Consider the following 12,458-nt stretch of genomic DNA (forward strand, 5'->3'; position numbering starts at 1 on the left):
ACATTCTTTCTTTCACATCCTCCTGACATTTGGCCGACATTCCTGTGTGACTGGATCATGCTGCTCACTATGAAACTCTACATTCTGGCTAGACCAAAATGCAATATTTAGCACCTACCCTTGTATATCAATGCCTATTTCCCTATAGATTGTAAGCTTGCGAGCAGGGCCTTCCACCTATATATTTGTCTATTACCCAGTTTTGTTCTATTAATGTTTCCAATTGTAAAGCGCAACGGAATATGCTGTGCTATATAAGAAACTGTTAATAAATAAATAAAAATAAATAAAACTTAATTATTAACATCTGTACAAGCCTGAGAGCCAGCAGAAGGGTGGTGGGGTGACAGCCTAACCAGGCATATACCATGTAGAACTCTGAAACTGAACAATTCTTAGGAGCCAATCTGACATTGGGAATTGCTCCATCTTCTTGCATCTGCCCACAGATAATTTAAGTGTGACCTATGTTAATTTTTTTATGGCTATAAGAAACCTATTTTGCTAAGATTATCTTTGTATGTCACTCTTATTAATTGTTTTTATATATACTTTAAACATTGTGAGTATGTTTCTCATATTAATCTTCATTTTATAAGATTGGTCTATGTGATTCTTATTGGATTCATTTTTTGCTAATCAATGCAACATATCTGTACTAAAGGTAATTATTTGGGTAATGATAAGTGGGACTTAATTATAGTTGTGGTGAGTACTTAAGGCTTTATATTTGAGTGAATAATTATAGTTGTGGTGAGTACTTAAGGCTTTATATTTGACTGAATAACTACTGAAAAACTTTCAGTGGTGGCAAACAACTTATAATGGTTGCAGTCAACTTATTACATGGTCATAATGTTGACATGCAACATGATTAGAATGTCAGCAAAACAGTCCCAGTGGTGCAACAAACTTTGTTTTCTTGCTCCAATGGTGTCTTGTGATCCAGCGATCAGCTGACATGGAGTTTCGGTGGAGTCATCTGATGTAGCAGTTTCGGCAGGTGAGTATGCTACCCCCATCCCTAACCCTCCCTCCCTTGTCTATCCCTAACTCTCTTCTCCTACAACATAGCCCTAACCTCTCCTCCTAAAGCATAAACCTAATATTGTTATTATGCAGAAAGTCAACATTTCACATGTAATTTTAGATATTGACATTTCAACAATGTCAACATCATAACCATCAACATTGTGATTCTTTAAATGGTGACTGCATCCAAAAATAAATATGGTTTTATTCAAAAGTCCTCATCTTCCCATATGAAAATTCTAGTCCAATATTCACAGTATCAAATGAAGTATTAGATAAAACCTTAAAAATATGAATATTAGTCAGAATAACAGCTATAAAACTAAAGCATAAAATCAAGATAAAAGATATATAGGAGTATCTCACTTCAAATGCTACGCGTTTCACAAAACCTGGTTGTGAAATCACTGCTTCCTTCCTAAGTACATGCTGTGTATTGGTGAGGTTACAAAGATTACTGTAGAATATAATTACACTGATACTGATACATACATACCAGTATTTAAACTTGCATATCCAGGAAATACATAAAGTTATCAGAAGCCATATACCACAGCTAACCCTTCATGCCCTCTAAAGCCTTGTCACGAGAAGAGCTGTCATAAAGTGAAATATATCATAAGGTCATCATTTTACTAGTCCACCAGTAAGGTTGAAGATGGCAGAATCAGTGTGTCTGACTTGATTTCTTTTTACATTGGTCCTAAAGTTCTCAAACTCTGTAAAAGGTACAACTGTAACATATTTAAGTAGTTTTATTGCAATGTACTTCAGTGCTCTTTGCTCTCCTGGACCCAAGCGCATTGCTGACCTCTGTAGATTGTATACAAGTTACTGGTGTTCTCTGAAGCCGAGGGTGTACAGAAATAAAAACTAGCTTGGCCAGTTGACCTATTTGCTTTTCACTGCCTGGAGTTGAAAAGATTAAAAACTGAGCAATATTGTGTTTTGCTGCAATGTTACTTTCTTATCTTGTAGTGTATTTTCCTTTATTAAACACCACAGAAGCAAATTCATAGACCCTGAATACCTGTAGTCATTCAGATGATATTGCCAACTGTCTGACTCCTGTCTCTAGGATAAATCCACACATTTAATTTAAAGAGGAAAGAAAAGAAGTTGTCAATTTATAGGAGATCATTTCACATTACTAAATAATATAATTAAGTGCACACAACTCTTTGGGCAGTAAATTATTTTAAAAGTGCTTGTAGTAAATAAACTTTTATACAGAGAATCAACCATTAATATGTCTAACAGGAAGTATGTATGGAAGGTGATCAGGGTATTGCTATGTATCAAGTACTTGGCTCTCATTTAAAGATAGATTAAAAAACAACAACAACACAAAAACATTCCTCCCACACTCCAAAAACACGGTGTTAGGTTAATTGGATTCAGACAATAATGAACCTTGTCTTAATAAGGTGTGTCCATGTGATAGGGAACATACAGTCCCATTTAATGATTATTAATTACCGGTACTTCTCAGGCTAGACTGGATCTAGGACTGGAGAGGTGCGATAATATGTTCCTGCTATACATTGATAGCAGGAACTGGCATGGCTGGCATAATGTGTAAGGGGAGGGGGCAGGGGGGATTTGTACTGGCTGTTATTATGTGTAAGGGGAGGGGGCAAGGGGGGATTTTCACTGAGTGGCATAATGTGTAAGGGGAGGGGGCAGGGGACATTTGTAGTGTCTTTCATAATGTGTAAGGGGAGGGGGCAGGAGGGATTTGTACTCGCTGTCATAATGTGTAAAGGGAGGGCGCAGGGAAGATTTGTAGTGGCTGTCATAATGTGTAAGGGTAGGGGGCAGGAATGATTTGCACTGGCTGTCATAATGTGTAAGGGGAGGGGGCAGGGGGGATTTTCACTGAGTGGCATAATTTTTAAGGGAAGGGGGCATGGGAGACTTGCACTGTGCGGCATAATGTGTATTGAGCATTACTAATGTTGACATAAAGTGTAAGGAGCATTACTACTGTGGGCATAATGTGCAAGGAGCATTGCTACTGTGTGGCGTAATCTGTAAGGGGCATTACTACTGTCACTGTTTGGTCATACTGTGTAAGGGGCATTAGTTCTGTGTGGCATAGTCTGTAAGAGGGGTATTACTACTGTGTAGCGTAACGTGTAAAAGGGATACTAGTATGTAATGTAATGTGAATAAGGGGCACTACTGTGTCTCGTAATGTGAATTGGGGCCACTATAGTGTGGCTATGCCCTTTTCCTACATGAACATGTTCTTTTTTTGGCTGCACACTGGCAATGCACGCTGTCCTTGTTTACAATATGGAGGGGGGGGGGGGGCACCAATGCTCTTTCTGGCACAGGGCACCAAAATGTCTAGTTACGGCTCTTTCCACATACATCTATTCTCCGTGCGCGTAAAAACATGTCAGAAATAACGCGTGAGCGCCATGGGATGTGTCTTGTTCGTGGAGCAATGCGAATGGGACACAAGGGCAGCTTGTACCGATTTAAATGGTATTCGGTGTGCCTATAATCTGTGTGCGACTGGGCTGTATTTGCATGAGATAAGCAATTTACAGTGTCACAGCCGCTGACTCTGTGGCATAGCGTTTTGCATGCAGATATAGCCACAGTAGCATGCAGCACATACTGTAGACATGCCGCATATAATTTTGGTCAGGGTGGGCTGCTTGTCCGTCCTGTTTGCATCACTTTGCGAGTGGGATGCAGTTTAAGGGAAAGAGTTTCACAAGAAGACACTCAGCGGTACCGATTTGTGCCACGGTATAACGCATCTAGAAGGGCTGTTTAAGGCGCAGGGAGGCTAGGTGTATGTGAACACATCTGTAGATTGCCCATATATAGATAGGTAGGTAGATAGACAGTCACTAGTTTTTTGGTACTTATGACTCGTCTTTCGCTGTGTTGCTAGTTATCATGCCTTGCATTGCATGTGTTGCTAGTTGTGTGAACATGTGGTAGAGAATATAGAGTGTAAGCTCCACTGGGGCAGGGACTGAAGTGAATGGGCAAATATTCTCTGTAAAGCGCTGTGTGTTCATATATACGCTATATAAAAACTGGTAATCAATAAATAATTTAATAACAAGTGATATGCTTATTATCACCCGTTACACATTTTAAGTGGTGCTCCTAACTGTCATTTTTTCAAATACAGGGCCCCGTTTAATAACGAAAGCATTTTCTAAAGCTGTTATGTCATACTTTCAATATTTAACAAACAGAGGTAATCTAAGATTACTGCTGTTTGTCACTGCATCGTTTTTAGATGGCGAGAGCATTGTGGTCCCCATTGCCAGCAATGGGGACCTGGCAGCAACCTTTCTGGCTTCAGCGAAGCCTTCCAGACACTGCTGAGTCACCGTCGGGTTAAACAGTCATGAGTGGAGGACCCCGCTGACAAGGAGGATGTTGCTGGACCTCGCCGGCAGGGTAAGTAATTATGGTATTTAGGTTTGTTAATAAATTGGACCCACAGCATGTAAAATGGCAGGTAGGAGCTAATTGGTTGTAGCACTATTTAAGAATAGTAACAAGCATATCAATCATTATTAAATGGAGCCCATAGATTGTAAACTCCACAAGCGCTGCAGAGTATTTGTCCTCCATATAAATTACTATTACTGAATAAAAAATAAAATAATAGTTTGTGTTTGACTTTATTGATTTACAAAGCAGAAAGGAGTGGTATGTTGGAAAACAGGTGTGGCCTCGCTGAGACTGAGCCGAATCAATCATTTGGCAGTCTAGGCACCAAAGTGCCCAGATTACTATAATCCATTTTGTACAGATGTGTCCTCCTACATCTATCCTCAATACACCATGCAGCACAACATGCCTGGTGTGAGTGAGCTGCCAGGTCCCGTGCCACTCTGCTAGGTCGTGCATCTTTTGGACGCACCAGGAGACTGTGCTGATTCATTTGATATGCGACACTTCTATATCTGTGTGGAACTGAGTCTGAAAATGGAACTTAGCATGGAAAAAAGCCACGACCACTGTATCGTAGCATTTCCTATGCTGATTCAGAGACTCAGTCGCCCATAGATATACAAGTGTTGCATATCAAATTAATCAGCCCAGTCTCCTGGTGCGTCCTAGTCACATCGAATTTCGACTTGAGACACATTTCAGCAAATAAAATAGATGTGAAAAAGACACTTGGTGCTAACAGAGTCTCACGTGACCAGGCACACCGAGGGGGACCGTTTGGCTTGTCTTCAGCAAAGATGTGCAAGGACACAACTATATGTGATATTTTCAGATAAATAGAAGAATGAAAGAGGGACACAACCAACATCATGCCTAGAATGCAATATGTTTTTAAACAGGCTCTGAAAAGTGGGTGCAATTTTGATTGAGCATATGGTTTGGGTTGAAATGAGATCATAGTTAGACTTGGGGGCATGGTTTTGATTTGCATTGGGGGTATGCTTTAAGTTGGAATTAATGTCATGGTTTGGACTGGCAGACTAATTCAGTTTTCCAATTTGCCTTTTAATTGTTATGATGTATGTTTTACATATCAAGCATTGAGATCAGTTTTGAATAGTATTCAAGGGCCCATATATACACGAGCTGAGAGATGAATTGCCTGACATCAATATATAATGATGATATTGAAATCCAAAGCAACAAAGAAGCCAACCAAGGCCAAATGTATAGATGGAGAAGACATGGGGGGATATTTACTAAAGGTCGATTTTAATTGATTTAAAAGTAATGGAAAACTATGAATATCACTGAACATTGATGTTGTGTTTCTTTAGCTAAATAACACATTTACTAACAGTCATTTTTTTATTTGTTTTTTTATTAGTAAATGTGTGATTTAGCCCTAGAAACACAATATCAATGTTGATCAATTTTCATTGTGTTTAAATTGATTAAAATTGACATTTAGTAAATATACCCCAAGATGTCCATGATAGAGCCCTGTGGTATATCAACAGCGTGAGTATGTGAAGATGAGGTAGAGATGGAAAGCGAGAAGAGATAGGAGGACATCCAATATAGAACAAGAGAGAATCTGGAGTAGCAGTCAATGACTTTACCAATGGCTGCAGATAAAAAAGCAACTTAAGTATTGAATAATGAACTTTGGATTTAGCAGTGAGTAGATCATCCGCTACTATAGTGAGGTGTATTTTTGTAGTATATTGAGAGCAGAAACCAGACTGTAGAGGGTCACATAAGGAATGAGATTACAGACAGGTCAGTAACTCTAAATACACATGTTCTACAAGTAAATGAGAAAGTGAGTAGTTAAACAGTGCCCTGAGAGGGAAGGATTGGATGGCACTGTTTCCTAGGGAATGTATAGTATGCTCCATTTATGACTTATTTGCTAGGACAATCCAACACTGCTACTGATTTTCTCTATTCCATTTTATTTTTTGTTTACTGACCCACTATTCAGTTTCCCTATTTTTCTATATGCAGTTTTTCTATATTTACAATGTGATTAGGAGGATTTGTCTTAAATAAATCACAGAAATATATAAATGATATTCAGATGTAGTGTTTTTTATTTTTCACTTTTGCAGTCGCATTGGTTTTAGCCTGTTCACTAATAAACACAAACCTGAAAGATCATCTCTGCCTAAATGTGTCAAGCATAGGGGAAAGTATATGCAAGACATAATTTAATGTAAATGTTATGCCAGCACAGAGTAGGCTGTGAGCAAACTTGTAAGAGTTGTGCCTGCCATCTCTCTGCGTGCTGTCTTAATTGCAAGTCATTCCACTCTTGGCCACCCCCCAATGAAGTCACACTACCGCCAATTACAAACAAAGTACAGAGACTTATGTAATGGCGAAATCCAGATGGAATGAACTAATATTGTGTGATGATGAAATTAATAGCACTGATGAGGGTAAGGACGAGGATGATAATGGCATCTTTCAACTGTAGACATGATTAGTAACAACACTGTTAGTCGCCTTATGCCCATTGGTAGCTTGTTTTGTGGGGACCCAAACAAACCAAGCACTTTAGTCACAAAAGTGGCAGTCCCTGTTGCTGAAGTGCTTGGTTTGTCAAACTGTGCATGTCCTTTTTAATATACAACATAAGGGTGAGTGAACTTTACTGGGGCATTCATGTTCTTTTATATTTTGCAATGCCATCCATCACCAACTTCCATTCCAGGCATATAGGCCCCGTATCCTAAAGCTTCTTAGCATACAGACTTGTATCATCAAATCATATAATTAAAAGTTAATTTTTCAATTTGACTAGGCTGTTACTATGCATTAAATCCTGAGGAATCAATCTAATTGTGATTTTGAATGCTTGTTTTTTGGTACTGTTTTCTTTTACATTTCTCAGATTTACTTTTTTTAATAGTTAAATTATTAACACTAATCAATTAATCAATCAATCTCATTTGAGTGTTCACTTTTTAATGGATTGTTCAATTTATAAATTTTTTGTTAAAAATATAGGGGCAATTCAATTAGGTGCGAATTGCAAGTAGCGAATTTGTTTCTTGAAACTCACAGACCACATTGAAGTGCACTCCCGAGAATTCTCCAATCCAATTAAAAATCCCTATTTGCACTTATCAGAGCGGAGGGGTGCGAATTGACTGCCAAATGAGATTTGAGAGAAGTGCATGAAAATGTGGGGAGACCATCCTGGACCCCCCCAAAATGGATAATTTTGTTAGCAGGACCGTATAAAAGGCTGTTTGTGGGCATTAGGGAGGTACTGTAGGTTTTTAAATGGTGTGAAATGGCTGAATTGTGTTTTTTTTTTCAAATGCAATAATATGATAAAAAACTTTTTTTTTTCATTTAATCTCAAACGAAGTAAATGAAAGATGCAAATAAAAGAGGGAAAAAGGTTGATTTGGGGGTATTTTGAGGGCACCTTGAAAAAAAAATGGTAAAAACAATTATTTTTTAACTAAAAAATTATTGTAATTAAATTTGGGGTGCCTAAACTAACAAAAAAGTTAATTTTGGGGTAATTTGAGGACAATTTTTTTTAATCCTAAAAATGACATGTAATTATTGGACTAATTAAGCTAATTGGAAATTTCCAATTGCCTAATTAGTCATTAGGGGGGGGGTCCAAGGGGTTCAGCACAGTGTCCTGACATTTTAACCTTAAAATCAAGATTTTCCTTTCCATCTCTCATCCTCATAGAGTTGCGAATGGAAAGATGCAAATTCAGTCTGACTGATTTAGTGCAAGTTGCTAATTGGATTGCAGAATGAATTCGCTATGCCAATTCGAAGAGAAAATAGCAATTCACACCTTGCAATTCACACCTAATTGGATTGACCCCATAGTTATATATTCTGTAATCAATCAATCAATCAGTCTCATTTGGATTCTTGTCTTTTAATGATTTGTTCCAGTTGTCAAATTATTTTAATTTCTAGCTATATTCTGTAATTAATAAATTAATCATTCTATCAATTATCAATTAATGAATCAACCTAGTTGGGATTTCGGATGCTTGTTTATTTGGACTGTTTTCTTTTCCATTTCTCTGCTATACTTTTTTATAGTTAAATTATTAACACTAATCAATCAATTACACAGGTCTGTGAAACTTAAGTTATTGAAAGCTTTTTTAATAATACTTTTATATTCTTAATTACACTCCTGTGTACATCAAGAAATAGTATATTAAAAAAAATTACCACATAACATTTACCTATAAGGGGGTTACATACATTTGAAAGAAAAAAACTTTAATTGTTTTTGACATATTTATTGTGAAATATGAAGAAGTGTAGATGATATCACTGTGTTTTTGTCTTAATTACATAATAAAATAACAATAAAATCAAACAATAATAGAAACAAAACCATAATTATTGAAAAAATTGTTGATAACTTGTTCTTTTTGTCTTCAAACTTCGTTTTTTCACTTTTCGCTTATAAGCAATTTCTGTGTCGTCTCTGTGTATCATCCAGCAGTAGTCAGCCATCATACTTACGTCCCAACAACCCTAGTATCTTCTTTCTACATCCTTAACGTCTTGGTGGAGCCGTTCACCCTGTTCTTCACTGTAGTCTCCGAGATTGTTCAGGAAATGCTCAATATGAGAATTCAAAAAATGTACCTTTACACTCATATTGCAGCCAAGGTTTCTGTAACTATTAAGCATTTCCCTGACAATTTATTTGTAGTTTAGATCCTTGACATCGCCTAAAAATTTTTAACTCACATGTTTGAATAAAGTCCACGCCGAAAGTTCTACAATATTCATTACACGCCAGAAATGTTCATCTTTTATTAACTTTCTAATGTCAGAGCTTGTAAAAATGCCTTCCCTCAGTTTAGCATCGGATAGGTTAGGGTATTTGGTGCAAAGATATTTGAAAGTTTCTCTATCTTTAGGCAGTGCTTTTACAAATTGTTTCATCAGTCCTAATTTTATATGTAGACGTGGAAGTAAAACTTTATTTGGATCTACTAAACTGGATTTGATAACATAATTTTTTCCAATTTCTAAACTTTTTTAGGCAGGGGTTAAAATAAGCCGGCACAGGGCAAACCTGTGTTGCATCTGTTGTATTTGGTTCCAACTTCGCCAGCTCACCTTGTAGTTGTAGTTGTTGTGTGTGTGCAATGTTTCTTTAGACAATATGGGGCTTAGACCCTTTGTAAATTTCAGCTCCAGGCCCATGTGGATCTTAATCTGGCACTGGGCGGGGAGAAGTTTTATGACGAGAACTGAATTGCAACGTTCTATACAACCGACTAAATACATTTAAGACAATGTTTTATAATAAATGTAGGCAGAATACATTTATTACTTTAAAGAATATGAAAAAAATTACTTATTCATAAATACACATTTTGCTTAAAAAAAACACGATGTGTTATGCAAAATCGGGAGTCACTTTCGTTTTCAGAAGCCAAAAATCTATAAGTATCACATAAATTTGTTATAAAAGCTTTTTCATCGCAGACCTGTGTTATTCAATCAATAAATCTCATTTGGATATTCTATAATCAATCGATCAATCATTCTCAGTTGGATTCTTGTTTTTTAATGATTTGTTCCATATATCAAATTTTTTTAAATTTGAAGTTATATTCTGTAATCAATCGATCAATTAATTAATCAAACTCATTGAGATTTCAAATGCTTGATTTGTAACAGTGCTTACTATGTCTCTGATTTACATTTTTTATAGTTAAATTATTAACACTAATCAATCAAATAATCAATCAATCAATGCTGTACCTGGCTTCCACCAAACAGTACTCCACCTCCATTTAACTGTGCTGGTTCTGATGTACAGTAGTTCATGATTAATGAAAACATTATAAAGCATCATATAGTTTACATTAAACTACCATCCTGTCTGCCACTACAGTACCTCTATAGTGTAGAGATGTGCTATGCTCTTTTTTAAACTGCCATGTGTTTGTGCAACTGCTCTGTCACTTAGTTTAGCCAATCAGCTCCCTGCAGACTTTGGCCAATTTGGGTGAAAACTGAAAAAAGTATTGCGAGCTGTGAGGTGGTCAAAATTTACAGGACATGACTGAAAATTAATGTTATTGAGGCTAGTATTACTGCAAAAACAGGGACAAAACACATGAGTTTAGCTGTTTTTATAAATTTTTAAAGAAATCCAAATCCCAAACCAAAACACTTGAAGGTGGTTTTGGCAAAACCAAAACTTTTTTGAGTGTGGTTTTGGCAAAACCAAAGCCAAAACACAGGGGTCCACTCCACGCACATTTCTACTAGCAACATCCTTGTTCTGTGACTGTCCTCACCATATGCATCCATTTGATTTACAGTATATAACAATAGTAATCCTACTTTTATTAATCCAATCTAGGGGGCATACTCAATTGTGTGCGAGAATAGTAAAAAACCCGCACCTGCGAGGTTTTCCTGCAGGTGCGGGTTTTTTGCTATTCCATTAGATGCGTGTTTTTTTTAAAAAACACGCACCGGGAGGTTTTTTTTCACGCACCTCCTGAGCAAGCGTGATTTTTCCTAAAATCGATGATTTAAGGAAAAATCTCTGGGACTTGCTCTGACACCCCCACGGCACCCCCCCTGAGGACTAATTAAGCAATTGGAAGTAACCAATTTGCTTAATTAGTCCTTAATTACTCAGCGCTGTCTTTGGCATCTTCTTCTGCATCCAGCGTCGGGAGCCGGCTCTTCTACAGCAGGGTGAGTATGTTAGTGTGTGTGCTGTATGTGTGTATGAGTGAGGGAGTGTGTCTGTGTGCATGAGTGTGTGTGTGTGTGTGTGTGTGTGTGTTACCCCCGGTGCGGTGTGTGTGGCCCCCCTGGAATGGGCGCTGGGAGAACTACATCTCCCAGCAGCCCTTGCTCCTCCCATCAGCCCCGGGACTCCCAGCAGCCCCCTCTCCAGTAAGAAGAGAGAGGGGAAGCCACTGGGAGCCGCAGAGACCCATGCAGGTAAGTGATTTTTTTTTTAAACTTACGCTGCGCAGGGTTTTCATTGATGAAAACCCTGCGTCCACTGTTTTTTTAATTGAATCCTGTGGGTATCCGGAGCGCGCATACCAGCGGGATTCCGCAATTTCCCGCGAGGGGTGCGAGGTTTTAGCCTCGCTAAACCTCAAGCCCAATTGAATATACCCCTAGATGTGAAGATCTGCAGAAGAATGGTGTTTATTGTGATAGCAGAAGATTTTGGTAAAACTAACACAAAAAATGTAATTACAATATGCAACTGATATAATGCAATTCAAGCAACATGAAAATATACTACATACTGAACTGACAATAGATCTAATGGTAGCAGATGTGAATCAGGATTTTTCCCATCGATGCATTGCTAAAGGGTAGAAATATATGCACCAATTTGCAGCAGACCATGAGGAAAACTAAGATGGACGCCTTCAGTATCTCCTACACAGGGTGAATTGGGAACTAACTTCAATTGCCTCAGTTATTTAGTTAAGCTGATATTAGGCTGGCTACAAGATGGAGCTTACACAGAAATAAATTCATATAAAAAACAATGCAGAAGGCATAACACTCCTAGAAAGTTTATTAACTTGACAGGAGCACCCTTTTTCCTCTGTGTCTGTTTGTTAATGTCCTGTCTTGTTTCATTCATATTTGCCTACTCTTCTGTAAGTTGTGGCAAACTCCCAAATCTGCAGGCAGTATCCTGGACCCCTGATAGAGTAGGTGGTTCATCATCATGCTGTCCACTTCCTAGCGAAGTGGGCACTATGGTGAGAATAATGCTGCAAATAGATGGTAAACGTTGAGGGGGCAATGGCTTATATGACGTGTTTCTATGAAACTGACATCATATTGGCCCCATCCCCTCTCACTCGACCCGGGCCTAGTGACACATAGCAGCGGGCCCCGCCCCCACCTCCAGTCAGCTACATTTCCCCTCTGGGCTTCTACCTGAGGAAAGAGTGCAAAAGTAGGTAAGTATGGTTTTATTA

The sequence above is a fragment of the Taudactylus pleione genome, unplaced genomic scaffold, assembly GCF_031769625.1.
Source record: "Taudactylus pleione unplaced genomic scaffold, aTauple2 ptg000556l, whole genome shotgun sequence".
In the NCBI taxonomy this organism is placed as follows: domain Eukaryota; kingdom Metazoa; phylum Chordata; class Amphibia; order Anura; family Myobatrachidae; genus Taudactylus; species Taudactylus pleione.